At 39.1% G+C, this 10,654-nt stretch overlaps 1 protein-coding gene and 1 long non-coding RNA gene across 2 annotated transcripts in view; one reads left to right on the top strand and one right to left on the bottom strand.

Annotated features, from left to right (window-relative positions):
* LOC138953685 (neuropeptide SIFamide receptor-like) overlaps positions 1–10,654 on the bottom strand; it is a 245,647-nt gene that overhangs the window by 206,566 nt on the left and 28,427 nt on the right. The gene's annotated exons all lie outside the window — the stretch shown is intronic.
* LOC138959417 (uncharacterized) lies at positions 5,465–8,853 on the top strand. The gene is made up of 3 exons (XR_011453716.1): positions 5,465–6,313; positions 7,227–7,391; positions 8,711–8,853. It is a non-coding gene; the product is annotated as an uncharacterized lncRNA (long non-coding RNA).

Below are 10,654 nucleotides of genomic sequence, written 5' to 3'. Positions count from 1 at the left end.
TGAGAGGAGTGCAGGGTTGTCGATGCTGTGCTCTGAAAATGAGACGTGCAGCAGAGTGTTGTACTTTTTGCAAGGGTTGGAGAGTGGAGTCAGGGCAGCCTATGAGAAGGGAGTTGCAGTAATCTAATCTGGACAGAATGCAGGATCTAACGAGAGTTTTAGTGGCATCAACAGCGAGAAATTTTCTTATGGAACCTATTCTTCTGATCTCAAAGTAACATGTCTGACAGACTTTTTTGATGTGTTGTTTCATTGAGAGGTGGGAGTCCATGATGAACCCAAGATTCCTAGCACTATCAGAGAGAGAAATGTCACTAGAACCTACTGTGATGGAGGCTGGAAGGGAAGTGGTCGAAGAGGAAGCTCCAGAGAAAAGAAGAAATTCAGTCTTGTCATCATTTAACTTGAGCATATTGTTTGTCATCCATGATTTAATATCTGAAGTGCAGTTTTGGAGAGTGTGCGTCACCGCTTGGATTTCTGTAGGCTTGCATGCTTGTTGGAGTTGTGTGTCGTCTGCAAAGAGGTAGTGATTGACTGCGTGTTGCTTGATGACGGCAGAGAGAGGAGTGGTGTATAGTACAAATAAAACTGGGCCTAGAACTGATCCCTGGGGAACGCCGAAACAGAGAGGAGATGGAGGAGATGAGAGATTATTGACAGACACATACTGACTACGGCCCTGTAGATATGAACTAAACCAGTGAAGAGCGGTAGAGTGAATGCCAAAAACAGATTCGAGACGAGAGAGCAGAACAGAGTGATCGATCGTATCGAACGCAGCTGAGTTATCCAAGAGAAGCAGAACTGATAGGTCATCATTATCCAGAGCAGAAAGAATGTCATTCACAACACGAAGCAAAACAGTCTCGGTGCTGTGGCCAGCCCTATACGCTGACTGAAGAGGGTTGCAGAGGTTGTTGGTTTCAAGGTGGGAGAGAAGCTGACTAAGCACTACTTTTTCCAGAATTTTAGAAATGAATGGCAAGTTGGAAACAGGCCTATAGTTTTTCAACTGATTTTTATCCAGAGATGGTTTCTTGATCAAAGGTTTAACTACTGCAGTTTTCAAGTCCATTGGCACAGTGCCAGAAGTGAGAGAAGAGTTGATTATGTTGGTTATGATGGGAAGAAAAAGGTCAAGGTTTTCATAAAACAAGTTGGTGGGGATGGGGTCTAGCTCACAAGACTTTGGCACTGTGTTCTTCAAAATCTTGAAAACAAACTGCTCAGATACAGGAGTGAAGCTATCCAACAAAGAACCAGAGAATTGTGAAGCCGGAGGCGAAGCCACTGGTGGAGGAAAGCTATTTCTGATGGTTTCGATCTTCTCAGTGAAGTAGTCAGAAAATACAGTTGGCAGGTCCTTGGGGTCATGGGTGGTAGGGAAGCTGGAAACCGTCTGTTGTCCAAGCAGAGAATTGAAATTTTGAAAAAGTTCTTTGCATGTTCTACTACCTATAATCTGGGCAGAGAAGAAAGCAGTTTTAGCGCCTTCAACTAAGTCATTTACTTTGCGTTTGATGGTTTCAAAAATCTCTTTGTGAACAGTGAGTTTGGATTTAAGCCAGCACCTCTCCGCCTGACGACGTTCACGTTTCAGTTTGCCAAACTGCTCAGAGATGCTACTGAACCACGGGTTAGATTTCCGCTGACGAACCGTGCGTTGGCAGAGAGGGGCGTGCCTATCAAGAATTGAGCGCAACGTCTGGTTATATTCAGTGACAGAGCAATCTTGAGATAAACCAGCTACATCATGTCTAAAAGACTCCTTATCAATCTTCTTGATGCTACGAAAAGTTATTGTTACAGGGGCAGACACAGGCTTTGGAACATTTAGACGACATAATACGGCGTTGTGGTCAGACTTAAGGTCGTGACTGACAAAACATGAACTGACAATGGCATCAGAAGGGCGATGAATGACTAAATCTAACATGTGACCATGCTTATGAGTCGGAGAGTCAACAGACTGGTGAAAACTGAACATGTCGAACAAATCTGAGAGTTTCTTGGTGTTGGAGTCCTCAGCATTTTCAAAATGAAAATTAAAGTCACCCATCACAAGAGTTTTCCCAGGCAAAGAATCACAATGCTCAAGAAAGTCTGGAAACTGGTCAAAAAACATAGTGTTCGTGAGCTTATTCTTCTTGCTTGGAGGTGGCCTATAGACACAGGCGATGTTGATTCTAGAATCCTGAACGGTCATAGTCAGAGTAGCAGCCTCAAAGGTGGGGTGGCTCAGAGGTGATTGTGTGACGGTGCAATGTTTCTTCAGAGAGTCTTTGAAAACGAAGGCCATACCACCACCTCTACCAGCCACACCCAGCGAGTCCCGAGCGAAGGACTGCACGGAATAACCCGGCGGAGAAAGATCCTGGAGCTTCGCCTCATCACCCGCAGAACGGAGCCAGGTTTCGGTCAGCAGCATAGCGTCAATATCATTGTCAGAAATGAAAGTACTCACAGCAGTACGTTTGTTGGATTTACCAAGGGATTGGGCGTTAAAAGCACATACAAGAATCTCTGTCGAAGGAGGTTGGTTGGACTTGGTGAGGTTGGTATTCCATGTACTAAGAGTTTGAGATGTGGTGGAGGTCAACGACGAGGGGGTGGGTGGATGAACGAGGGGTCGAGTGGTGATAACACTGATGCTATGGCGTTTCCTTCTGCCTCCGCGACAGGGTCGCTTAGAGCGAGGCAGCTTGTATCCAATGGAGAGACATCGTAGTCGTGTTATCAAATCAGGGTCAAGGCAGGCGCCTGTGCTTTTCTTTGCCATCAGCTGCTCGCGCGTATAGCGACGAAAGAGCGGTTGAGAGGGCCAGCCCAAATCACTCTCATCCTCTCTGGTTAGTGGGCAGCATTACACTACTAGTGCATCGCCCAGCTATACTCAAGGGTCAACCCGACGGGGTTGGGTTAGAGATGATGTTTTTCAGAAAGCTTATTCAATTTACAGCCGATGTTCGGTAAACGAAAAATGGCTCCGTTGTACCGCTTTTGAGTGAAGGAGCGTCTTTGTAACCTAACCCCTATTCTGCCAAAAACGCAGTTTTGGCGCAGGGGGTATGGTACAAATAAACGTCGTATACTTCGTTTCGGCAAACAGACATTTGTAAATTATACACTAAACAAAAGCTAAGGCTTTGTTCTATCAGGCACTATCCCAGCCAGCATGATTCTGCGTGACGCATGCGTTATTTCTGCGTTTTTCATGCGGGGATGCGTACGGCCTCGTGACACCTTCGCTTCGCGCGCGTTACTTTTCGCCAACTTTTACGCAGATTGTAGCATTCGAAACGACTTCACCACGCAGTGTTTAGCACACATGGATTCAATGAAAAGGTGATTGCAATTTTTGTTTTTCCTAATTTTATACCGTGGGTTTATGCATTTACTGCATGAAATAATTTATTATATTTTATGTTATTAAAAAATATTTACTTTTAAATTTTGGTTATGAATAGTTATTCTTCTTCAAAAACTTCTTTTTTTTTTTTTTAGAAAAAAAATTGCATAAAAACTTTCAATCCGTTATTTTTCAGTTTATCTTAAGACAGTTTCGGTTAAAAAAAAAATGCATTTAAAAGTTTAATAAAAATATTTTTATTTTATGTAATGGTTTTCCCATTTAATTTTTATTTAATCATTTTGTTATTACCAACATTTATTTGCTTAATTGTTATCCTGATTATTTTTATCTTAAAATAAATATGATTATTTTAATTTGTATTATCATTATAATTGTTTTAGCATGTAATATAATTATTGTAATGGGGATTTGGTATTGTTGTAGGAATCAGCTTTCCACAAAATAATGTCGTGGAAAAATCTAGGCAAAGCATAATAAAAATATTATATGAACAGAAAAGATAACTGAAATCTATATGAACACCCATAACAAAACGATAAAAACATTTAAAAAATTCAGATTAAACAAAAAAATGTAAACTAAAGTAACTTTGAAACTAATTATCTACTCAAAATAAAGGCTGATGTTAATGGTTACATAAAATTTGTTCTCAGCATATTTTCATTTCATTTTATTTTGCTTTGGAAGAAAATCTCTATGAAAGTTCAATTTCAGGGGAGACAGTTACCTTGACTGAAAAGAGCAATTTATTGAAGTTATTTCCCTTGTCTGTCAGACCTACTTCAATCAGACAATCTCCAACTTCCTGTTGGCAAGAAGTCTGTCAAATCCACATTGTATCGGCGTTTTTTTGCTTTTTCTTCATATTGACTTGTATTTTTGACTTGCTTATTGGATGCAAGGTAATCTTATCCTTCTCTCTGAAATGAAGATTGACTTCTTTCAAGAATAGGTAAGTTGATCAACTGAAGGAAAGATTTGGGAATTTGAATTTTTGATAGCTCGCGGCTTCGGCTTCCGAGTTTGATGGCAGAGAGAATTTCTCACACTTTCGATTTTTTTTTCGCCTAGAAGAACACTGTTCTATTCATTCATGTTTGTTTTGTCTGAAAGATGGATGAATGAACTAACTTTTCCAAAAACATAAAGTTGATTGATGCAGTGGTTTGTTTTTAAGGAGTTGTGGAAGAGTGAAAATACCATCCGAATCCCGATTCGCGGGTCGCTCACGGCACCATAAAAACTGAATTTTCGTTTATCATTTTATGTCTCATTGTCTGTTTCTTGGTGAACTTTGGTTGGTTCCTAATCTGGTCGAGTCATTGCGGCAGCAGTTGTCAGGAGCTTTAGTAGTAATACTAATAGGCTCTTCATATATCTGGTTTTTTTTTATTTGTATCTTTTTATTTTTCCACAGATGTTCAACTTTCAGTTCCGCATACTGACATAGACTCATAGTCATAGTGGAATATTCTGTGTCTGAGTCTCGGAAAAGAGAAAATTTACCCTTGTTCCCGAGGCATGCATAGACTAGAGAGGCAGGCAGAGGCTGTGTCAGCGTGTGCAGTGATAAAGTTGAAAAACAGATTTTTTTGAAAAAAAAAAAAAATACATCACAGAGAAAATAAATATACTAATTTAGTGAAATTGAGATGCTTATATTTAATAATTAATATTCCAGTTTTGATGTTTGCGTGTTACTGTTACTGTTAGGTTTGGGAATCAATGTGATCCTATTTAACTTCCAAGTATTTATTTTTTCAGAAAGCTTTGACTTGAGTATGACGGTGCTCACTGCTTGTTTGAACTGAAGGTGAAGAAAGCTGAGATGGACAGTGACCTTAACACCGCCACCGATGCCAGTAACGCAGACTGTCGTTCCGCCCCGGCAAGGTGAAGATGAACAGGTATGGCTCGATAGCAATGAGTGTCTCATTCAGAGTCATTGATAGTGACACTGACAGCGTCTTTTTGTTCTGTGACTTTGGCTTATTTTGTGTTTTATTCTTTTAGTTATAACCAGATGTGTCAAACAAATTCAGCTGATCTCTTTTACTGTTTTAGTGAAACAAATGTATTGTTTCCAGCAAAGGGAAAAAAAATCGGGTGGGGGCGGTTGGTCGATTTTATTTTTATATTTAAATTTTTATTTTATTTTAATAGTTTTATTGATGTTTTTTTTTAATTAACACAGGCATCTCATTGATGAGAAAGTGTGAACTGTGTCCGCGGGATGCCAGAGAAGAGTAACTTTTCATCCAAAGTCTGCAAAATGGAATTTAAAATTTAACCTTTTTGATGAATATTTTTGAATGAATACAAAAAGTTCTAGTGTTTGGAGGAAAAGTTAAGGTCAGTTCAACTTTAAACAAGGATTTTTAGTGTGTGTTTGTTCTTCTGTCTAAAAAAAAAAAAAAAAAAAATCTGCTTGAAGTAAATACACACAAAAATTTTCATCTCCAACTGCTGAGTCCCTACATCTTTTTACCCCATCAAATGCCACTCTGTATGCCCCTTTAAAAATTGATTGCAATATATATATTCCTCATCTTCTCCTGAATTCAAAAATATAGAGATGTCACGTTTACTTTGAACATTTGCTCAGATTGTTTTTTAGTGCTGATGGTTTCTTTTCAGGCCGACAGATTGTCTAAAATATGTATTGCTTCATGTAAATGACTTTTTGTTCTTCTTTTCTTCCATTCAGCAGACACAAGACTACGAGCAGAGCAGAGCGGCAAGATAAACATCAGTTCTTGCTGCTGGAGAAGGTTCTACAGGAGCAGATGGACCTGATGCAACTAATTTAGTAATTGGTCGCCAAAGAATCATGGTGGAGCCAGAGCCTGTGCTACTGTTCGATGGAGTCATCTTTTTACTGTTGAGTGTGGAAGATGTTGAAGGCACATGATGGATCTGTCGAAGGAGTGATCACTGGTAGGTGGCTTTGAATGCTATTGTTGAAGCAGACCAGTCATGCCTGTGCTATTTTCCCCAGATAACTGTAGCAAGATCTTGTGAGAGTGACATGTTATTGTTAGACGCTCTTTAGGCTTTAAATGTTACCTTGAGTGTGTGCTTTTTGGAGGATGCCAGATGTCATCACGGTTCACGGGTGTATCTTAACTGTTCATCAGTTCTCAGTCATGACCAGTTTCCCATTATCCTGGGAATTCATGCAAGGTTTATGCGTATTGGTCACATTTGTGAATTTAACCAACACATTTTGATGATAAAACTATGCTTATGGGTACGCACAATGATGGGCCTCTTTTTCTCATGTGGGGTGCGGAAAATGCATGCACCACTTTGTTTTCTGTGATCATTGCATCTGTGAGAAATAATGCAAATATTGCTCTGTGGCCAGAGCTGCCATCTGCTAGGTTTTCAGGGATGTAACAGAAATTGCTACGCTGTTTCCTCAAGTTGAAAATTGCAAGTGCTACACTCAAGCAAATAATCACAAACATGCAACAGTGCCTTCTTGTGAGTTCTGATTCTCACTTTGTGTAGGCATCGGATTATGGGTCAGAAAAAATTGTCCACACTGAATAGTATCACGGTTGACGCTCTCTTCTAACTATGTTTGTGCTTTCCAAATGAAGATTTGTGAGATAGTATTGAATGATTGATGCAGGTCACCTGAGGTGTGTGATTACATTTTATGACAATGCTACACTCAATCACCATTTGCTCTTCTGAAAACTTTTTATTTTAAAGCAAGTGCGATTATTGATTTTTTGTTCCAGGTGACAGTATGATGCTTCCAGATTGAATTGTTTGTATGTGAAGAAGAGCTGTCTGAATATTTGATTTTTGGAATTCAGTTGGCTTGTTTTGTTTGTTTCAGATCCATGACCATGAGCTCGGTGTGGTTGGTGGACATGAACTAAAGACGACTACTGATGCTGTGATGACGAAGGTGTTCCATAGGCTACACGGTTGCTGACAGGGGGCTCTGGGGGAGGGCAGGGAAAGAGACCATGGTGTACGCTGCGACTAAAAGCCATCGACAGTGAGTTGTTTTTCATAATTTGTAAAATCATCCTGGTCCTTTTAGGAAGAAGATAAAATCCATGTCTACAAAACAACAAGTTATTTCTGTCTCAAATTTTGTTCTTTGGAATCAATTTTAAATTTGCCATGTTTCACATGTGAATGATAGTTGTCAAAGCTTTTACGCTTAACATTAAATTGCTAGAAGCCAAGTTCCTGAGCTCATTTGTCAGTGTCATGGATTTTCGACTACATACGAAATAAGGATGTTAGCAAACGGTATGATGTCGTCACATATGCGTCTGCACGTCACAGTACATGTATTATGAATTTCCGAAGGCCCCCAAAGAAAAAGTCATAGTAAAGGTAACTTTAACCACTTGACTGCCTTATGACGGGTATACCAGTCATGCGCTTGTGCAGCCGCAGCGCCTTAGGACGGGTAAACCCGTCTTCTCCGTTCCGGGATTTTCCAGAAATGCTACGTCACTGCTGACACACAAATAGCAGCCAATGGCTTGGTAGGATACCTCATTCTCATGAATAAACATAAATGGTGACGCGGTTTTGCGTTTGAAGGCTATTTTCGGCCTTGTCGACAGGGTATGGGAGAGAAATCTCGACTCGTCAAAATGGCTAACGGTGACTGTCGACCGGGCCCTAGTAGGGAAAAACAAAGCCGGACTGACGCTACAGGCGGTGCAAATGATTATGGATACTGACAGGGGAAGGGGGAGATCTTCTTTCGGACAATTCGTTGGAAACAGGTAGATGACAGTGATTATAATCCTTTCTTGGAGCGAGCAAAACAGCCACCTGTGTTTGATCCACAGGCACCGGAAGATGCGCCTGGCTGATTTTTCAAAAGTTCATATTTAAACATCATTATAAGCCAAACTAATTATCATTTCCATGATTAGACACTAAAAACAGATTCTTGGTTCAATTTCCTTTAAAAACAACATAGGTTTTACTTACCTACCTACTGCCAGTTTGAAGCTAGATTTTTTTGTGAATTATTACACCCTAAACTCCAATATTCCCTGGCAGTCAGGAATGCACATACCCAAGTTTTGATTGGCAGCGAAAGGGTTAAAACAAATATTAGGGTAGGTATTTTTTTTTACTTCTCTTCTACAAGGATTACAATGTGTTGTAATTTCCTAACTCAAGTATAGTTGGTGTGTTGTAAAAGCGTATGGTGTGTATGCAAGTTTGTGTGTCTGTATGATTTTTAGCAAGTTTACAGGCGTCAGGAAATAAACTTGAGACTTTTCTCAAATCAGTGATAGTTGTTTGATGATCTAAGTTCATGTTATTTTTTGTTTTGTCATGCAGAGGCTGTTCCGTGAAGCTGTACGGGTGCCACAGGTCAAGACCTTGAAGACAGCCGTTCAAGACTGGTTTTTGGAAGCCTGTGATAAAAGAAAGAGACAACAGGCCATGGAAGAGCCTTCATGATTTGGTTTGCAGTAATTGAACTTTGTAATCTCTGTAGGCTTATTTACAATGCTAGTTGCAAAAATTTGATGAATGTAAGATTTGACTCGCCTGAGAAATTGCTAGTGAGTAATTGTATTTCACAGTTCAGGTCTGTGTGGCTGATGGGTAATGTACAGAAGAGTCTGGGGTTTTGTTGGACATTATTTAAGCTAAGCTTTAAACTTCACACTCTTCTACAGATGATGTTCAGACATGATGTACCCTTTTAGGTTGTGTCAGAACGACAGAAGACTAAACTGGAAGTGCTCAACTACCATTACTATCAGTGGAGACGCATGGATGCATTTGAACTTTTCTTGTGGGTATCCCATACTAAAAATATAGAATACATGATTCTGGAAAAGCTGTTCAAGGGCACTTACACACTATATTCGATTTTTAATACACGACTCAAACCTTCAGGCTAAATTAAAATGAATAAAATACAAGTATAAAGAGTTCAGAAAAGAAGAAAACAAAAAGTGAACAAATAGAAAGAAAAGGTTTTAACAATTCCTTGTCATTTATGGGAGTCGAACGCAAACAACCTAGGCAGCTTGAAGGAGACAATGCATGATGCGGGTTTTTGTTGTTCTTTATTATTTTTTGGAGTTGAGTTGAGAATTTAGAAGCGAGACTAGAAATATACTTCTTTTTTTTTGCTGTTAAAACCGTTATGATTGGATTTCTATAGATGTAAGTCTTGGTGCACCTGATAAAAATTTAGCCCTTGAATGCAGGCAGTGTAAGGTAAATGAAGCAAAGTTCTCTCCGAAACAGCAAAAAAAATGCATTTCAATTATATTGATCCTCGCCACCTTATTTTGTTTGCTGAGCAGCTGGCCGCTGGAGACTTGTCTATCATTTTGTGAGTAAGCTGCGTGTTTTACATCCATTTTGAGATGGCAAACCTATGTTTTACGCAGTCTGATAAGTTTTTTTTAATTTATGAGTTTTATGTCATGTTTTTTTTTTAATTTATGAGTTTATGTCATGTTGGTGTGCTTATACATATCAGTGGAGAAGGGGCATTGAATAAGTGTTTCTTTTTGATATCATTGTTCTGAATTTTGACTATTAGCTGGCATTTTACCTTTTGTTTCATTATTGTAGTTGTTACTTTTGTGTAGTGAAACTTGATAACTCACTGCTGCCCATGTCTAGGTTGTGTCAATTGTTTTTTCTTCACTGAACGTACCACTGATTATCAATGATGACATCAGGGTTTTGTTCTGTTTTTTCTCTGGCATTTGAATTTGCTTCAAATCATTGTGAACTTTTTTTTTCCATGCAAAGTTACTGGTATATGTGAATATGTTAACACACTTCAAATCAAAACCTGAAATGTCTCCTTTTTAAAAGTAATTTTTTTAATTTCTTTTATTTAAATGGTACACATTCATATGATTGTCTCCCTTTTTTTTCCTTTTTTTTTTTTCCTTTTTTTTTGGTCTCTCCTTCTCTTATTTTGTTTTTTTCTTTCTTATTCTTCGGTTTGTTCTTCCTTTTATCTTCTTATCCTCTTTCTCTTGCTTGTTCCTTGTCCCAGTATGCTTTCACGCCGCCCCATCTAATTATTTTGTGCTCCATCCACATCTGAATTTCGTTCAGCTGCCTTGTCCGAAATGTGTGTGGGGCACATATGTATGTTTAATGTCAATGTTCATGTTTCAAGTTCCTTGCTTTGTGAATTGCATACCAATGTTTTATGCAGTCGTGATAGATTCTAAATGTATGTGTTATCCTAGTTTGGTGTACATTGACTGGATTTCGATCCCTGGAGAATGGGCATTAACTAAG

Source organism: Littorina saxatilis, linkage group LG2 (assembly GCF_037325665.1).
Source record: "Littorina saxatilis isolate snail1 linkage group LG2, US_GU_Lsax_2.0, whole genome shotgun sequence".
Taxonomy (NCBI): Eukaryota; Metazoa; Mollusca; class Gastropoda; order Littorinimorpha; family Littorinidae; genus Littorina; species Littorina saxatilis.
The sequence above is the reverse complement of the archived record's forward strand: the minus strand, read 5'-3'. Positions and strand labels throughout refer to the sequence as shown.